At 37.7% G+C, this 17373-nt stretch overlaps 1 protein-coding gene across 1 annotated transcript in view; it reads right to left on the bottom strand.

The window, feature by feature from the left end:
- Positions 1-4074, bottom strand: part of SGCD (sarcoglycan delta) — a 415397-nt gene extending 411323 nt beyond the window's left edge. The window contains exon 1 of the mRNA XM_082379160.1: positions 3740-4074. The gene's annotated coding sequence lies outside the window, so the exon portion shown is untranslated. The remainder of the gene's footprint in view (positions 1-3739) is intronic.
- Positions 4075-17373: the final 13299 nt, after the last annotated feature.

Below are 17373 nucleotides of genomic sequence, written 5' to 3'. Positions count from 1 at the left end.
TGGGAGGGTGTCCCTTCCTGATTAAAGGGGCAAAGGCTCATGAGGAGAAGTATTTTTCCCCTTCGTGTCCTGCCACCTTTGTCCTGACTTGAACATGACACATGGAGATGAACAAATGGACAGTGGAGCAGGAAGGAAACTGTGGTCTTCAGGGACACTGCTCAGCTGCCACAGCAGTCCTGGACTGTCCAGGTGTAGTCTACATCTACATGCACGAAAGGTAAGGCTTTATATTATCCGACTCTATGAGCAGGGTTTCTATTACTTGCAGCCAAATGCAATCTTTACTGATACAGCATTAAAACTCTCTTTTCCAATGAAATCTCTTGCAAAATCCCAATATATGAAACAAATAAAAGTGGCTGTGCTATTTAGAAAAATGGATGGAGTGTTTCCAGAGCCATTCCTTCCTCTTTCCTGCAGAGGTTCTTCCATGGAACCAGAACTGGCCAAAATCGGTACCTCTTAAGGTAGAGTCTCCAAGGCACCAGGGATTCTCAGATTTTCTCAGGACTCTGAGAGTTCTCTGCCAAATTTGCTCTTGTGCTTTTCTTTTGATGTACTTATTTTATTTACCCAAATTTTGTCCTAGGAAACGCAGATCCAATTCATGACCTATGGCTACTACCATGCAGTTCTGGTGTCTGCATTTGTATTCAGTGTACAGTCATGTTGGCGATAAGTGATTTGATTCTAATTGTCATGAATAGAAAAAGGAGCAGAGTGTAATATAATACAAAATGAAACATTCCTTCAAGGTGCAGATCAAAGGACCTCGTGGCATGCAAATGATGGTACATTTGAAGAGAAAAAAAGTCATGGAAGAATCAAGTGTATATCCAGGATATAAGAGTATGAGTGTCTAGAATCAAAATAATCTCCAGAGAACTGTCAGCCCCATGTTCATGGTGAGGCCTTATTAAATTCCAGTAAAGCATCCTCTACCTAAAATAACAATGTTGATAACCTGAATACTATTACTTTACTTTGTATTTAATTCATAAATTTATTTTAGTCTTATAGATGCTAAAGAATGATTAAAATAGAGAGGTGATTACCTAGGTGGGTATTTTTGGTTTGTACATATTTAAATAGCAGTATAATAAAAGCAGTTAAATCAACAATGGGGGCATGGATCTTTTCCCTCACCCTGTTAAAAGGAGTCTTTATATTACCCAACTCAAGAAATTCTGGACTACAGGATGGCCCTAATCCCTTCCAGATGGTCAAATCCATAATTCCATGAACGTCCTCACCTTATGAAACTGATATTAAATACTTTCACCAACAATGAGGTACGTGCCCCTGGAGGTTTTTAAAAATTAAAAAAAAGAAATAAAATTAAATAAATTCATGCCTTAAAATAAAGCATATGCATCATTCTATATTCCTTTTCAAAAGTTTGTCTTAAGGATGAAGTGTATGCCGGTAGGGCTTAGAACAAGCTATGCTCACTGCCATCCCTCCCCCATCTCCACCTGGTCCCTTCACTCATCACTCCCAGCAGAAATATCTCTGGACAGAACAAATATGGGTTAAAAATAAGGCCTTAGTAGCCTGCTCCCTCCTCACTTAGGAAATCTGAACCCTTGGGCGATGCCATTCTTACAAAATGTGCTTTCTGATTGCTTCCAGAAGGCACAGTGGGGCAGACTGACCGTGGGGTCTTCTATTGTGAAGAGGGAAAAACAATTCTCCTCACTGAGGCCATGGTTTAGCCACACACTTCAAGGTGAACCAATCAGTGCCCGCTGGGCTTTGCTATTCTAGTATGTATGTTTCATTCCTGTGCACAGATCTCCCTCTGCCCCTGCTGCCCAGTTTGTGGTGTGGCCACTCCTCCCTCCCTGTAGCCTGCACCTCTGCCCTGGATTTCTTCTTCTCTACCCTCCCACACCCCTCTTTTTTTTTCCTTTTCAAATGTCCAGGGAACTTGATTTTCCCCTCCTATACTTCTAAAAGAGGGAAACCGTGGAGTTTCTTCCAAGTTTCAGGCAATGCTGTTCGTACCCCTGCAACCTGACGTTGCTATTTCACGCCTGCTCTGCTCAAGGCTCAATGCACACTAAATTTAGAGGAGTATGAAATTAGAGCTCACAGTCTCCTTTTTCACTGGCAGTGCGTTTGGCTGTGGTTCACGTTGTTTCCTAATCTCTTGGCATCTTGCTCACTCCATAGGCAACCCAAGTGTAGTCACTGTCTGTCCTATCTTACCCCACGTCCAACAGTTCCCAAACCCTCTTCATCCCAACCCAACCCAAAGATGACATTCATGAAGAAAACATTTGTGTGCCATCTCTCAGAATAAGAATTCCTGCTGTCAGTCACTTACTTCCTAATTCCCTCCTCCAAGTGCAAAACTGTGGAGAAAATAAAATTGCTGACTGAGAGGGCTGACTTGCCACCAACAAAACACAATGCCTGCGCACTTATCCTAGGTCTTACGCAGACAAAGATATGAAAAAGTCCAGCCCCCCCCCACTCTTTATTCACCCATTAATCTAACTCTCTACTATCAGCTACTTGAGAGATTTTAGAACCAAAGTAAATGCACACCTATTTTATTGATGTCCACCCTAAGAGGTCTAGCCACTCTTCTGCTATTCAAGAAGTAGCCAAGAAGTCATTCATTCATCTGTTTCCCCAGCCAGACTCTTGGCCAAGCCCCCTTTAGAAAACACCATTGCTGTCGCTGATGGTTCTGCCAGTAATCACAAAGCTGTAGTGAGATTGAGTCCAGCTCTTTCAGAACTGAACCGTGTTCTTAAGTGCAATTATATTATGCTATGTATTTTCTAAATGTTAAGTATAGAATAAGATATAGCTTTCAGGGGAGGGGTAAAAATCTGTATTGCATTATAGTTGATATGCATTAAAAAGAATTATCCAAAATTTGATTTTTTTTTTAAAAAAATCACTCTTTTCAGTAAGGTGTAAAATAAAATCAATTGATCAATGAAATAAAATTCACATTATTATATGTCTGTCTTTTAACAATGATTTTGAATAAATTACTGTTTTCTGTGACTCTTTAGTTGTCTACACTCCATAAAACACAGAAGTATTTTTTTTTGAGGGAAGAACTGCCAGTTACTTCTGCAATTCAGAAAAAATTGAAAATTATTCTAGAAACAGAATTACAAATGTTGATACAGCATATTTCTAGGCAAATATATCACTGAGCTCCTTAATGACAGTCAAAATGCCACATAATAATAAAAGATGCCAGGAACTCATATACACATATCTGTTCCTACACTCTGAAAGTGTGATCCAAAATAGAAACTTCAAACGCCGATTTCCTCTAAAATGAGAGCCATTTTCTGCTAAAAATGCCCCTCTCCAAATTCTCATGAAGCAAAGAACACAGTTTCATCTAAAATTATATTTCCTGCCAACGAACTGTCCTTCCCCACAGAAAAGTTACAGACTGTTGGAGCAGGGTGACAATACAAGAGTTCACATACTTTTCTTTTTCACAATCGTGTTGCCAGCTCAACCCTAACTTTCCAAAGCGCCCTGCCGAAAATCACCTCTTGACGGGGGCTGAGGGAAGAAAAGAGTACAACCCCACACCAAATGTTGAAGTGATGGAGTTCTAACTTGTTCATACACATACACACAACCTCCCCACGCGCCCCCATACACACACACAAACACACAGAGTACTTGCAAACAAACAGCAGGCTTAGAAAGTGAAGAGAAAGCCTGGAAATGCAAGAACCGAGCCGTTCCCTACCTCTCCTCTGCTTCACAAAGCGGCTGATGAGAATCCCCTACGATCCAGGCGTGTGTGGAGAGGCTGGAAGGGGGCGGCCGCTCGGCCGGCCTGCAGAGGGTGAGCAGGCCCAGCCTGTGTTCAGAAGCTGCCCCAGTCAGATTTTCCAACTGCAGAATCGCAGCCAAGTCCCTGCCCATGCCTGAAGAATTTCCTGAACAGCATTCCCGTGCTTTTTCTGACTGCTTTGAAACCGTACTCTGCCTGTACTTCAATACGCCTTTGTCAGGCCAACTCCCACCTACTGGGCTGTCTTCAGCTCTCAATGGGAAACACGTGTGTCAAACACAGACTCGCTCCCCTGCCCCGGCACCCATGGGGGCTGCTGGGCTCACACTCACAACCACAAAGGCAGCGGCTTCTAGAACTAGTACTGATTTCTCACTCTCCACGCGGCCTCTGCTCTGTGGCGCTAGATGCTGGAGCTGTGTCTCCTTCCCCTGCTCCACACCGCCCTTTTTCAACTTTCTCCTTCTGCGCACAGGCCCCAGCTGACCCCTGTTAGCCCCCTCACCCCAGCCCAGCTCTTGCCAGTCCTGATAACGAGCCTATTACAGCTGAGAGATGGGAATTCTCATTTGATCCTCCTGCCTGCCGGTGCCTCTGTCTTTGCTCAAAGGTTCAATTGCTGGAGGGGGAACAATATTTTTAGCATTTCCAGATGGGTTCAGTACTTCTGAGTTGTCCCCTCAACCTGATGTGTGCATCTCTTACTGCTGCCACTAAAAATAATGCAATTATTTTTTCAGGCACTTTTGTGGCTCTCCGCTCTCTAACCGCGCTGGTCCCCAAATGTAACATTTTGCAGGCTGTTGCAATGTGTGTTGTGGTTACAGGAAACAGAAAGGAGAAAAGAAGGTACCTTTAATCAGAATGTGTCCTAATTCTCTGCACCTGCGATTATTTCTGAATGACCCTCCATCAAGATGTCCCGTGTACATTTCTGCTGGATCGTGTAGTCTACCTTTGAGATTTCCTCTTTCCATAAAACGCGGAGGAAATTTCTAAAGATACAAAGAGGACACCCCTCTTCTCCTACACTGAAAACCCCCTCTCTAAAGAGCCAAAGCTAAGTTGTCAAGGTAACATTGTAGAAAACGATGATTTAAAGAGAAAGCCTCATTTATTTTGAGTTTTATTCTTTTCTGTTTTGGGGGGTATTAATATTTTACTTCCAAAATCATATCCCGCTAGCAACTTATTTTAAAGAACTGGCTTGCCAGATTTTAAAAGTACTGTGTGTTCCTGAGGGACTGCTGTAAATAATAGATTTGGTAGGATCCGGAGTTTAGCATCAAACTGCAATGGGTACTTTCAGGAGGATTCAATTTTTGCCTTGGGAAGCAGTGTGTCTATCTGTCTGTGGGGAAGGGAGCATGGGCACCTCTAAGGTCAGGACACAGTTATAGAATCAAAGAACTTTAGAGGAGGAGGGAACCCCAGAGACCATCCAATCCAAATTGTTTCAACCCTTCATTTTACACGGGGAAATGGAGGTCCACACAGATGAGATGACTTGTTCAGAGGTGCAAAGACTCTTAATGTTAGAACTGATGCTAGAAAGCAGGATTTGGGTGAATTTTCCATGTGCTTTCTCTTTCCCAGCATCATTTGGGAAAGGCCATATCATCTAACCTGCACAAGAGAAGGCTTATAATCAGATGGCCTGGGTCTAATCTTAGCTCTGTCTCTTACTGGCTGTGAATTCTGATTAGTTCGCTTGACCTCTCTGGACCTCAGTTTCCTCATCTGTAAAATGGGGGCAATAACAGAATCCACCTCACAGAATTTGGTGAGATAATCCATGCAAAGTGCTTATTATAGTGCCTATAAATAAATTTTGGTTTACTTTTCCTTTTATTGAATCAAGCAAAAACCAGACCCTTTCTCTCACCAAAAAGCAAAACTCTACTCTCACATCTAGTCTGAGTTCCTAGAATCAACTATCTGATTGGCTAATTAAGTTTTCTGCCAAGTTATCTTTACACAATAGGGGCCTATCCCCTTAAACATAGACAGGTGTCCTAATTCTTTATTGGAACATTAGCCAACCACACAGCTATTTTTCATTTATTCACTACACCTAACACTGAAGTCTTTCCTCAAGATTAACTCACCAGCAAGGTAAACAGTCAGACCAAATCTGCAGTCAGTTACATGAGGCTGAACAAAGTGCCATTTGCAGAGAACTGGAGCTTCTGCCAAACCTTAAGAGCTCAAGATTACCATTCTAAAAATAGAAGACCATTAACAATTGCAATTCCCATGTTTGGCAACTGCAATGTCCTACATTAACAGCAACAACTACAAAATAAAAATCCTGTAGGTCAAGGAAGAAGTCTTACTGAGGAAACAGTGGCTACAAATTCTAAAGAATCAGATTTCTGTCTGGGTTTCCAGAGCCTTCGTTTCAGAGGCAATCATAGCAAGTGGTTAATGAACCACACACTACTTATTAATCATGTCGGGGTGCCCAGCTTCTTTTGGGAAAACAAAGAGGAGGGGTAGTTCTTAATTTTAAGTGGTTTATAAATGCTTTGGTAAACAAAAGAAACAGCAAAACAAAACAAAACCCCAAACGTAAAACAACTGGAAAAACAAGGTCAGATTTTATATAAAGGCAGAAAAATGGTGATGTAATCCAAAGGACACTGCTTTGATGTCTCTCCAAAAACTAGCTACATGGCTCATTTCAGTATGGATATCTGAAGAGGGATACCGCCGCATGAGACTCAATTCATTACTACTAGCTGGAAAATCCTAAAAAGTTACTTACGTCTTCTAATGTTAAGAAAAATTATCCAAAACTTGAAAATCAGACCAAAAGGTAGTCACATTCTGTCAAAGTCATGTGTGGTAATTGTTTAACATGCTCTCTCAAGAATTATTTAAGGGAAATGTGGTTTGTTTGATTCACTGTTGACAACTGAATAAAGATCCCAAATATAGTAAAGTTACAAGTTACCTTGGAGAGTTTTGCCTGTTAAAGATACACAGTATTTCTCAGGATTGACATACACACACTACTATATTTAAAAGAGATAACCAACAAGGACCTACTGTATAGCACAGGGAACTCTGCTCAATATTCTGTAATAACCTAAATGGAAAAAGAATTTGAAAAAGAATATATATATATATATATATATATATATATATATATATATACACACACACATATGTATAAGTGAATCACTTTGCTGTACATCTGAAACTAACACAACACTGTAATCAGTTATACTCCAATATAAAATAAAAATTTTAAAAAAAAGAAAAAATAAATCATTGATAAAGTGCTGAAAAAATAAAATATAATCCCAAATGTTATAGTTTATTGCTCTATAGGACATTCACTGGTTTTGTATCTAGTCTAGCAATCTTGTGTTAACATTCTTTATTAATGTACCTATGAACAAGGAGCTCTTTAAATGGTCTCAGAATCAGTCTTACGATTATACTGATTCCCTCATAGTTAATGAGTCAAATAAAATCTTCGACATACTTTCATTTTATATTGATATTTGTAGGACCCATGTATTTAAAAAGTTACAGCTTGACACTGTTTCACTTTCTTCATCTGTATAATGAGTATTATCAGTCTTATCTGAGACAACACATAATAAACCACTCAGCAAAGTGTATGGCACACCGTTAAGTGCTCAGACTATATCGGTACTGCTGTTATTTAATACTATCTATTTGGTTTTCAGTTTTGTAAAGGACTCTAGACTACACTAGATCACTAGACTGGTCTCCTTCCTCCTATACCTTTTAATCCTCACCATTAGATTCTGAATCCTCTCTACAATGGCCACTCTGGCTGGAATTCTTTTATAGATGTTGACCTCTCTGCTTTTCAGAAATTTCTACTTCTAATGTTCTAAAACTAACAACTGAAGTATATCTCCCTGTAGCACATTCAGATGCTACAGCTGCTGATCATAAAGGTCAGTTAGAAATTCTGATCATAAGGATTGCATGAAAGAGAAAACTTCATTTTAAAGTAGCATATAAACTCCACAGAGACATGGGTTTTTGTCTGCATCATCTCCTGCCTTTTTGCCAATATCTAGGATGAGTAAGTACTTGGCCCTCATATTTAAGCTTTGAATAAATAAAACCTTTTGACTTATTTGAAAACAGGGACGCTTAATCATCCTTTTTTAAAGAGTTATTTTGATTACAATTTAAACACAACCATTACTTTAGGAGACGGATCCAAAAAAATATTGCTGCAACTTATGTCAAAGAGTGTTCTGCCTTTGTTTTCCTCTAGGAGTTTTTTTAGTGTCCAGTCTTACATTTAGGTCTTTAATCCATTTTGAGTTTAATTTTGTGTATTGTGTTAGACAATGTTCTAATATCATTCTTTTACATGTAACTGTCCAGTTTTCCCAGTACCACTTATTGAAGAGACTGTCTTTTCTCCACTGTATGTTCTTGCATCCTTTGTCATAGAATAATTGGCCATAAGTGTGTGGGTTTATTTCTGGGCTTTCTATCCTGTTCCATTGATCTATAATGCCTCTTTGTGCCAGTACCATACTGTTTTGATGACTATAGCTTTGTAATATACTCTGAAGTCAGGGAGCCTGATTCCTCCAGATCTGTTCTTCTCTCTCAAGATCACTTAGGCTATTTGGGGATTTTTGTGTTTCCATATAACTTTTAAAATTATTTGTTCTAGTTCTATGAAAAATGCCATTGGTATTTTAATAGGGATTGCATTGAATCTGTAGATTGCCTTGGGTAGTATGGTCATTTTAACAATATTGATTCTTCCAATCCAAGGACATGGTATATCTTTCCATCTGTTTATGTCATCTTCAATTTCTTTCATTAGTGTGTTACAGTTTTCAGAGTACAGGTCTTTTGCCTCCTTGGGTAGGTTTATTCTTAGGTATTTTATTCTTTTCGATGTGATGGTAAATGGGATTGTTTCCTTAATTTCTAGTTCTTACGGTTCATTGTTAGTGTTTAGAAATGCAACAGATTCCTGTATATTAATTTTGTATCCTGCAACTTATTTGAAAAGCTTTTGCAGAGCAAAGGAAACCATCAACAAAATGAAAAGATAACCTACTGAATGGGAGAAAATATTTGCAAATGATATGACTAATAAGGGTTTAATATCCAACATATATGAACAGCTCATACAACTCAATAACAAAAAACCCCAACAACCGACTTTTAAAAAGGGCAGAAGAACTGAATAGACATTTTTCCAAAGAATACATACAGATGGCCAACAGGCACATGAAGAGATTCTCAAGATCACTAACTATCAGAGAAATGCAAATCAAAACTACAATGAGATATCACTTCACACCTGTCACAATGGTTATCATCAAAAAAACCCAAAAAGCAAATAACAAATGTTGGCAAGGATGTGGAGAAAAGGGAACCCTTGTACACTGTTGGTGGAAATGCAAATTGGTGTGCCCACTGTGGAAAACAGTATGGAGGTTTCTCAAAAAACTAAAAATAGAACTACCATATGAACCAGCAATTCCACTCCTGGGTATACAAACAAAAAAACCAAAACCACTAATTTGAAAAGATACATGCACTCCAATGTTCATAGCAACATTATTTAAAATTGCAAAGATATGAAAGCAACCTAAACATCCACCAACAGATGAATGGATGAAGAAGATGTGATATATAGACACACACACACAATTGACCACTACTCAGCCATAAAAAAGAACAAAATTTTGCCATTTGCACCAACATGGGTGGACTTGGAGGAGGGCATTATGCTTTGTGAAATAAGTCAGACAGAGAAAGACAAATATTGTATGATATAATTTATATGTAGAATCTAAAAAATACAACAAGCTAGTGAATATAACAAAATAGAAACCGACTCACAGATACAGAGAACTAATGGTTACTTGTTGGGGGGAGGAGCAATATAGGGGTGGGGGAATCGGGAGGCACAAAATATTGGGTATACAATAGGCTGAAGGATGTATTGTACAACGTGGGGAACACAGACAATATTTTGTAATAACTGTAAGTGGAAAGTGACCTTGAAAAATTGTATAAAAATTTTAAAAATTTATATTTTTCCAAAAAATTTTAAAAAAGAAAAAAACCCACATCTGGTACCAGTGGATCATTTATTCTCATTATAGTTTAGATTCCTTGTAACATCTGATTTGGTTTCTTCTAGGAATGGTTCAGTTTGGCTAATTTCTTCTTAAAATTTGGTGCTGAGAGGTGAACAAACTTTGCAGGTGTGCTAATTTGGGCACAGGGGAACAACTCCGTCTCACATTTAGGAAGAACACTTCTATTAATGCGATTCATGATAATATTAGGTTTGGCCACAGTCACTGTGAGTCACACTGAGAAGCCAGTTTCAAATGCCTCTCTAGCATAGGTACTCTTATTAAGCCACATCGCCTATATGGTTTATTTACATATGTAATTCTCCAGTCTAGATTTATGTAAGCATCATCTGAAGGGAGCTTTTAAAATAACCAGAGCTAGGAGCCCACCCTAGAGATTTTGATTCTATTGAAATGGGATAGGAGTAATGGTAATTTTGTTTTCAGCTCCACCCACCCCCAACCAAAATGATTCTAACATGAGCCAGACTTAAGAATCACTAAGTTACAGTGATAGCTTAACTTTTAAAACATAAATCTAATTGTGTCACTCTGTGCGCTCAAATCCTTAGATGGCTTACCATTGCTTGAAAGGGAAAGACAGCCACCATCACTAAGACTTGAAAGGCCTGGCTTGATCTGGTCCCTCGTCTACCTCTTCAGTCTCATCTGCTGCCAGTCTCCCTTGTTCCAGCGCTTCAAAGAAATCATGTATCTTTTCACTTGAGAATCTACAAAAAAGCTACTCTCTCCTGAAAATACATTGCTTTTTCCTGGATGCTACCTCCACTCTTATGTTTTCTTCTACTTAACTCCTATTCAACCTTCAAATTCATACTCTGTTATCACTTTTTCTAGGATTCAGGTGGCTGAACCCCAGAACCAACAATCCCCTGTTATATATACCCCCAAACTAGCACTCATGATAGATTTGATTATATATTTATTTGTATTTTTATTTGATTCATGTTAATCTTTCCTGATAGAAAATGAATATTCTCCATGAGGCCTGAAACTAGGTTTGCTTGCTCACTACTGTATCCTAGTTCCTTGCACCATGCCTAGCTTGTAGGAAGTATACAAAAGATATTTTTAAGTAAGTGAATGCAGTTTTTCTTTTTTTAATTCAAGTGCAGGAACATTCATATAACACCGTTTGTTTTAAAAACAATCTTGGGTTTTCAAACTTAATTTAATCCTTCTGACATGTTAAAATAATGTATTGTACTCAGAATACTGAGTTCTCCTATAAGATGTAAATATTTTCAGAAACTAGTAAGCCATTCACATGTTTATCTAAAAGACTATGAGAAATTACCAAGTCAGGTGCCTGGCAAAGCCTGTAAGGCCTGAGGTACAAGGTAGTGTTACCAAGTCCAAGCTCGTACTGCTAACTACATGATGGGCCAAAATATCGAGAGATGAGGTGTTGGGGCAAGGAACATTGACTTTATTCAGAAAACCAGCAGACCAAGAATATGGCGGACTAGTGTCCCAAAGAACCATCTTACCCAAAGTAGAGTCCAAACTTGTTTTGTACTAAAAGGGAAGGGGGTGTGGCAGGTTGTTACAAACTTTTGGTGCCAGAATTCTTTGTTCTTGCTGCTGTTCTCTTAGGTCTGGTCAAAATATTCCTCTAAACCTCCAACAAGACAAAGGTTGTTCTCTGTTCTGAAACTTTCTGTCTCTACAGTAATGGAAAAAATGTTATACCTTTAAAGGGCAGAGCCTTGAGAATGGGCTGCCATGTACGTTCTAGGCTGTAGGCAACATTCTTCTGCAAAAGGGCAGAGCCAGCATGACTAAGCACAGGCGACAGAGCACAAGGGTTAGAGCTAAATAAATAGATCCAATATGGAGTCAGGTTTGTTCTTCTCTGCTACAGTAGGATGCTAATGATTATTGAGTACAGGATTTGCTGTGCTGGTCACTTGAGAGGGCAGGCTGAGTGGAGATGTAGTCATATATACAGAGGCACAAAGTAGTTATGGCACAAGCCTAAAGAGACACATTTGTCAGGACCCCTTTGGTTACAGCAGTCAGAACTCATTCAAATCAGCCTAAAGAAAAAAAAGTGGAGGTTCCTAAATCATATTACTCTAACCCCAAGTGGATCTTATTGTGGTATGGAATGTAGCAGTTAAAATATAATCAAGGCTCTATCTCCTTCTTGTCCAGGCTTCATTCTCAGTTTTTCTCTCTCCATTGGATAGTAAGCTGTCCACAGGTGGTCCCAAGCTCACTTTCACAGGGAAAATAAAAGATCTTTTCCAGAAATGATGGTAGGTATTCCAGCTTGAGCCACATGTTTATCCCTGAACAAATTCCTATGACCAGGGGTACGAGACCCTCCTGTGGGCTGTATCTGGCTAATAGGACAACACTGGCAACTAAAGGGAAGGAATCAACTCCATCTCCACCACATGAACTGAGTAGGCTAGTTAAGGAATTGAGAAAAAGCAGTAGGCAAACAAAAGTTCAGTGTAAACTATGGATGATAGGGCTCTCAAGATATATTCATAATCTTGCCAGAAGAAGATTCTTTAAGAAATATTAAGAGGCAATATTTAACCAAAGGATAGAAAAAGTATTTGCTATATACAAGCCCAAACCAGCTGAATTAAACTAATGGCAGACAATTAGAACAGTAACATTATGCCAACCTTTCATTTAAGGGTTCATTTCACAAATCATACCTGATGGGAAATGACACTCACCCTGCTTTGGCTCTTCAAAACAGAGAGAGCAAATCCAATCCTGCTTTTCAATGGCGAAGGGCAAAATTATCTGGTTGACTTTGAAGAGACTTTTTTTTTTTTTTTGGAGGGAATCTGGACCAGGAAGTTTGGCTCAGGGACAAATCAATGACCCACAGTTTTCAGAAATCTCCATTCACCAGACACAATGTCTAAGCTGAAGTCATTTTCTGTTTTGGAAATTCAAATATATGCATAGTACACAGTGAAGGATTCTCAAGCTAAGTCATTACTTTGAGGAGGAATTGACACATTTGATAATTTAATGTGACTAGTAATGAAACACATTGCAAATATATCTTTTCTAAAGAAATTAATTGAACAGTGCAAAGCAAATACTAGTATAGATGGTTCCAGGCATTCTTTCCTTTAAGCACAAAACATTGATCAAGTCTTCCAAAATTTCATCCTGGTTCACAATTTCTCACTGTATTACAGCTTGCTGAAAGTAAAACTCTTGAAATACCACATATTTATTGGGAAATAAAATTTATTGATCAATAAAAAGGGGCCAGATTCCATGATAGGCACTCCATGATAGGCAGAAATAAATAAAACCTGTACTTGAAAAAACGATAGCATCACTCATCTTTATTTTTACAATCACATCAGTGTTCAATGATACAAAATACAACAGTTGGATTCAGGAATCCCAAGCTAACTATAAGCCCTCTGAACAAGTAATGTTGCTTTAAATGAAAGGCCAAGTCTCAAAATTCAACACTAAAACCTGACAAATGTACACCAAAAAAATTAAAAGCTGCCAAGGAAAGAAAATATATTTCAAATCATTTGTTCTTTAAAAGGAGTTCATTTATACATGTGACAGAGACATAGTTGAGCAAATCCACAACTACCATGGTGTATGGCATATAATAGATGCTTAATAAATGTTTAACATAATGAACATTGCTAGTAATAAGAAATATTCCATCATTGCCAGACAAACAGAAGCTGAGGAAGTTTATCACCACTAGGCCTGCCTTATAAGAAATAATAAATGGAGTTTTTCAAGTTGAAATGAAAGGATGCTAAGTAACAACATGAAAAATAAAAGTATAAAAATCACTTTTTATATTCTGAATAGAGTATTCAGAATACTCTAACACTGTAATGGTAGTACATAAATCCCTTTTAACTATAGTTTCAAAGTTAAAAGACAAATGTATTAAAAATAACTACAACTACTATAATTTGTTAATGGATAAACAATATTGAAAAATGTAAAGTGTGATATCAAAAGAATGAAATGGGGGAGGGAGAAGTAGAGTGTAGAGTGATTTTGTATGCAATTAAAGTTAAGTAGTTATCAGCTTAAAATAGACCGTTATAACTATAAGATGTTTTGTGTAAGCTTCATGGTAACCACAAAATGAAAGACCCTAAAGACACATAGGCTGAAAGTGAAGGGATGGTAAAAGAGAGTCCATGCAAATGGTAACCAAAAGACAGTTGAAGCAACTATACTCATATCAGACAAAATGGACTTTCAGTCACAATCTATCATGGGAGACAAAAAGGTCACTGTAAATGATAAAGAGGTCTACTTATCAACAGGATATAATAATTGTAAATATACATGCACTCAACACTGGAGCACCTAAATACATAAAGCTAGTATTAACAGAACTAAAGGGAGAAATAGGCAGCAATACAGTAATAGTAGGGGGCTTCAATACCTCACTTTCAACAATGGATATATCATCCAGACAAAAAGATTAATAAGGAAACAGCAGTTTTGAAAAACATTATAGACGAAATGGCCCTAACACACATACACAGAACATTCCATATAACAGCAGCAGAACACATGTTCTTCTCAGGTGTACATAGAACAATCCCCAGGATAGGTCATATGTTGGGCGACAAAACACGTTTTAGCAAGTTTAAGAAGACTGAAATCATATCAAGTATCTCTTCTGAGCACAATGTTATGAAACTAAGAATCAATGATACGAGAAAAGCTGAAAAATTCACAAATATGTGGAAATTAAACAACACACTCTTGAACAACAAATGGGTCAAGAAAGGAAACAAAAGGGGAACCAAAAAGCATCTTGAGACAAACAACAATGAAACACAACACACTAAAACTTATGGAAGGCAGCAAAGCAGTTCTAAGAGGAAAGTTTATAGTGATAAATGTCTACATCAGGGGAAAAAAATCTCAAGTAAACAACCTAACTTTATACTCAAGTTACTAGAAAAAGAAGAACAAACTAAGCCCAAAGCAGAAGAAGGGAAATAATGAAGATTAGAAAAGAAATAAATAGAGAGCAGAAAAACAATAGAAAAGAACAACAAAACTGAGAGCTGTTTTTTCTTGAAAAGATAAAACTGACAAACCTTTTGCTAGACTAACAAAGAAAAAAACAGAGGGGACACAAATAAATAAAATTATAAATCAAAGAGGAGACATTACAACTGATACCACAGATATACAAAGGATCATAAGAGACTACTATGAATAATTATATGCCAACAAATTGGACAACCTAGAAGAGAGAAATAATTCCTAGAAACATAAAATCTACCAAGACTGAATCACAAAGAAATACAAAATCTGAACAAAGTAATTACTAGTAAGGAGATTGAAGCAGTAATCAAAACCCTTGAACAAAGGAAATTCCAGGACCAGATGGCTTCAGGAGTGAATTTTACCAAACAATCAGAGAAGAATAAATGCCAATCCTTTTCAAACTCTTCCATACAATTGAAGAAGAGGAAACAATTCCAAACACATTTTACAAGGCTAGCATTACCCTCATACCAAAGGCAAATAAGGACACTACAAGAAAAGAAAATTACAGCCCAGCATCCCTGATAAACACAGATGCAAAAATCCTCAACAAAATACTAACAAACTGAATTTAAGAGCACATTAAAAGGATCATACTCCAGGATCAAGTAGGATTCAATGCTGAGATGCAAGAATAGTTTGACACACGCAAATAAATGAAACTTAGGCACCACATTAACAGAAAGATGGGCAAAAAACATATAATCATCTCAATTGATAAAAGGAAAAGCATCTGATGAAAATTCAGCATGCTTTCATGATCAAAACGTTCAATAAACTAAGTATAGAAGCAATGTGAGGAATGCACCTCCACATAATAAAGACCATATATGTCAAATCCACAGCTAACATCACACTAAATAGTGAAAACCTGAAAGATCAGGAACAAGTCAAGGATGCCCACTCCAATTCAACATATCACTGAGAGTACTAGCCAGAGAAATCAGGCAAGAAAAATAAATAAAAGCCATCCAAATTGGAAAGGAAAAAGTTAAACAGACTTTTATTTTAAAATAAAAGTCTCTGTATGCAGGTAATGTGATTTTATATACAGAAAACCCTAAAGATTTCACAAAAAAATTCAGTTAAATTGCAGTATACAAAAATCAACATACAAACATCAACTGCATTTATATACACTAACAAACTATCAGAAAAGGAATTTTTAAAAGTACTTAGAGGGCTTACCTGGTAGTGCAGTGGTTGAGAATCTGCCTGCTAATGCAGGGGACACGGGTTCGAGCCCTGGTCTGGGAGGATCCCACATGCCGCGAAGCGGTCAGGTCTGTGAGCCACAACTACTGAGCCTGCGCGTCTGGAGCCTGTGCTCCGCAACAAGAGAGGCCGCGATAGTGAGAGGCCCGCGCATCGCAATGAAGAGTGGCCCCCACTTGCCGCAACTAGAGAAAGCCCTCGCACAGAAACAAAGACCCAACACAGCCATAAATAAATAAATAAATTAAATTAAAAAAAAAAAAGTACTTAGAAATAAATTTTACCAAGGAGGAATAAAAGATCTGTGCACTGAAAAATATAAACATTGATGAAAGAAACTGAAGAAGACACAACTAAATGGAAAAATCCCAATCCCATGTTCACAGATATGAAGAATACTGTTAAAATGTCCATCCTAATCAAAGCAATCTACAGATTCAATGCAGGCCATATCAAAATTCTAAAGCCATTTTCCCAGAAATTGAAAAAATAATCCTAATATTTATAGGGAACCACAAAAGGCCCCAAATAACCACAGCAATTCTGAGAAAGAAGAACAGAGTTGGAGGCATCACACTTCTGGATTTCAAACTAACTACAGAACTACAGTAATCAAAACAGTGCGGTACTAGGATAAAAATAGATATATAGAAAAATGAAAGAGAATAGAGAGCCTAGAAATAAGTCCACACTTATATAGTCAATTAATCCTTGACAAGAGTGCCAAGAATACACCATGGGGAAAGTATAGTCTCTTTAATAAACGGTGCTGTGAAAACTGAATATCCACACACAGAAAAATGAAATTGGAGCCTTCTCTTTGACTATACACAAAAAATTAACTCAAAATGGATTAAAGACAAATTTAAGACCTGAGACTATAAAATTCCCAGAAGAAAACATAGAGAAAAATTCTCCTTGACGATGGTCTTTGATTTCACATATCTGACACCAAAAGCACAGGTAACAAAAGCAAAAACAAACAAGTAGGACTACATCAAACTAAACAGCTTCTACACAACAAAAGAAACCATAAATAAAATGAAAAGGCAAGCTATGGAATGGGAGAAAATATTTACAAGCCATATATCTAATAGAGAGTTACTATACAAAATATATAAGGAACTCATACAACTTAATAGCAAAACAAAAACAAAAACAAAATAACCCAAATAACACTATTAAAAATGGGTAGGGCTTCCCTGGTGG

The sequence above is a fragment of the Balaenoptera borealis genome (genome assembly GCF_965194805.1).
Source record: "Balaenoptera borealis genome assembly, chromosome: 2".
In the NCBI taxonomy this organism is placed as follows: Eukaryota; Metazoa; Chordata; class Mammalia; order Artiodactyla; family Balaenopteridae; genus Balaenoptera; species Balaenoptera borealis.
Note: the sequence above shows the minus strand (reverse complement) of the source record. Positions and strands in the feature narration are given on the sequence as shown.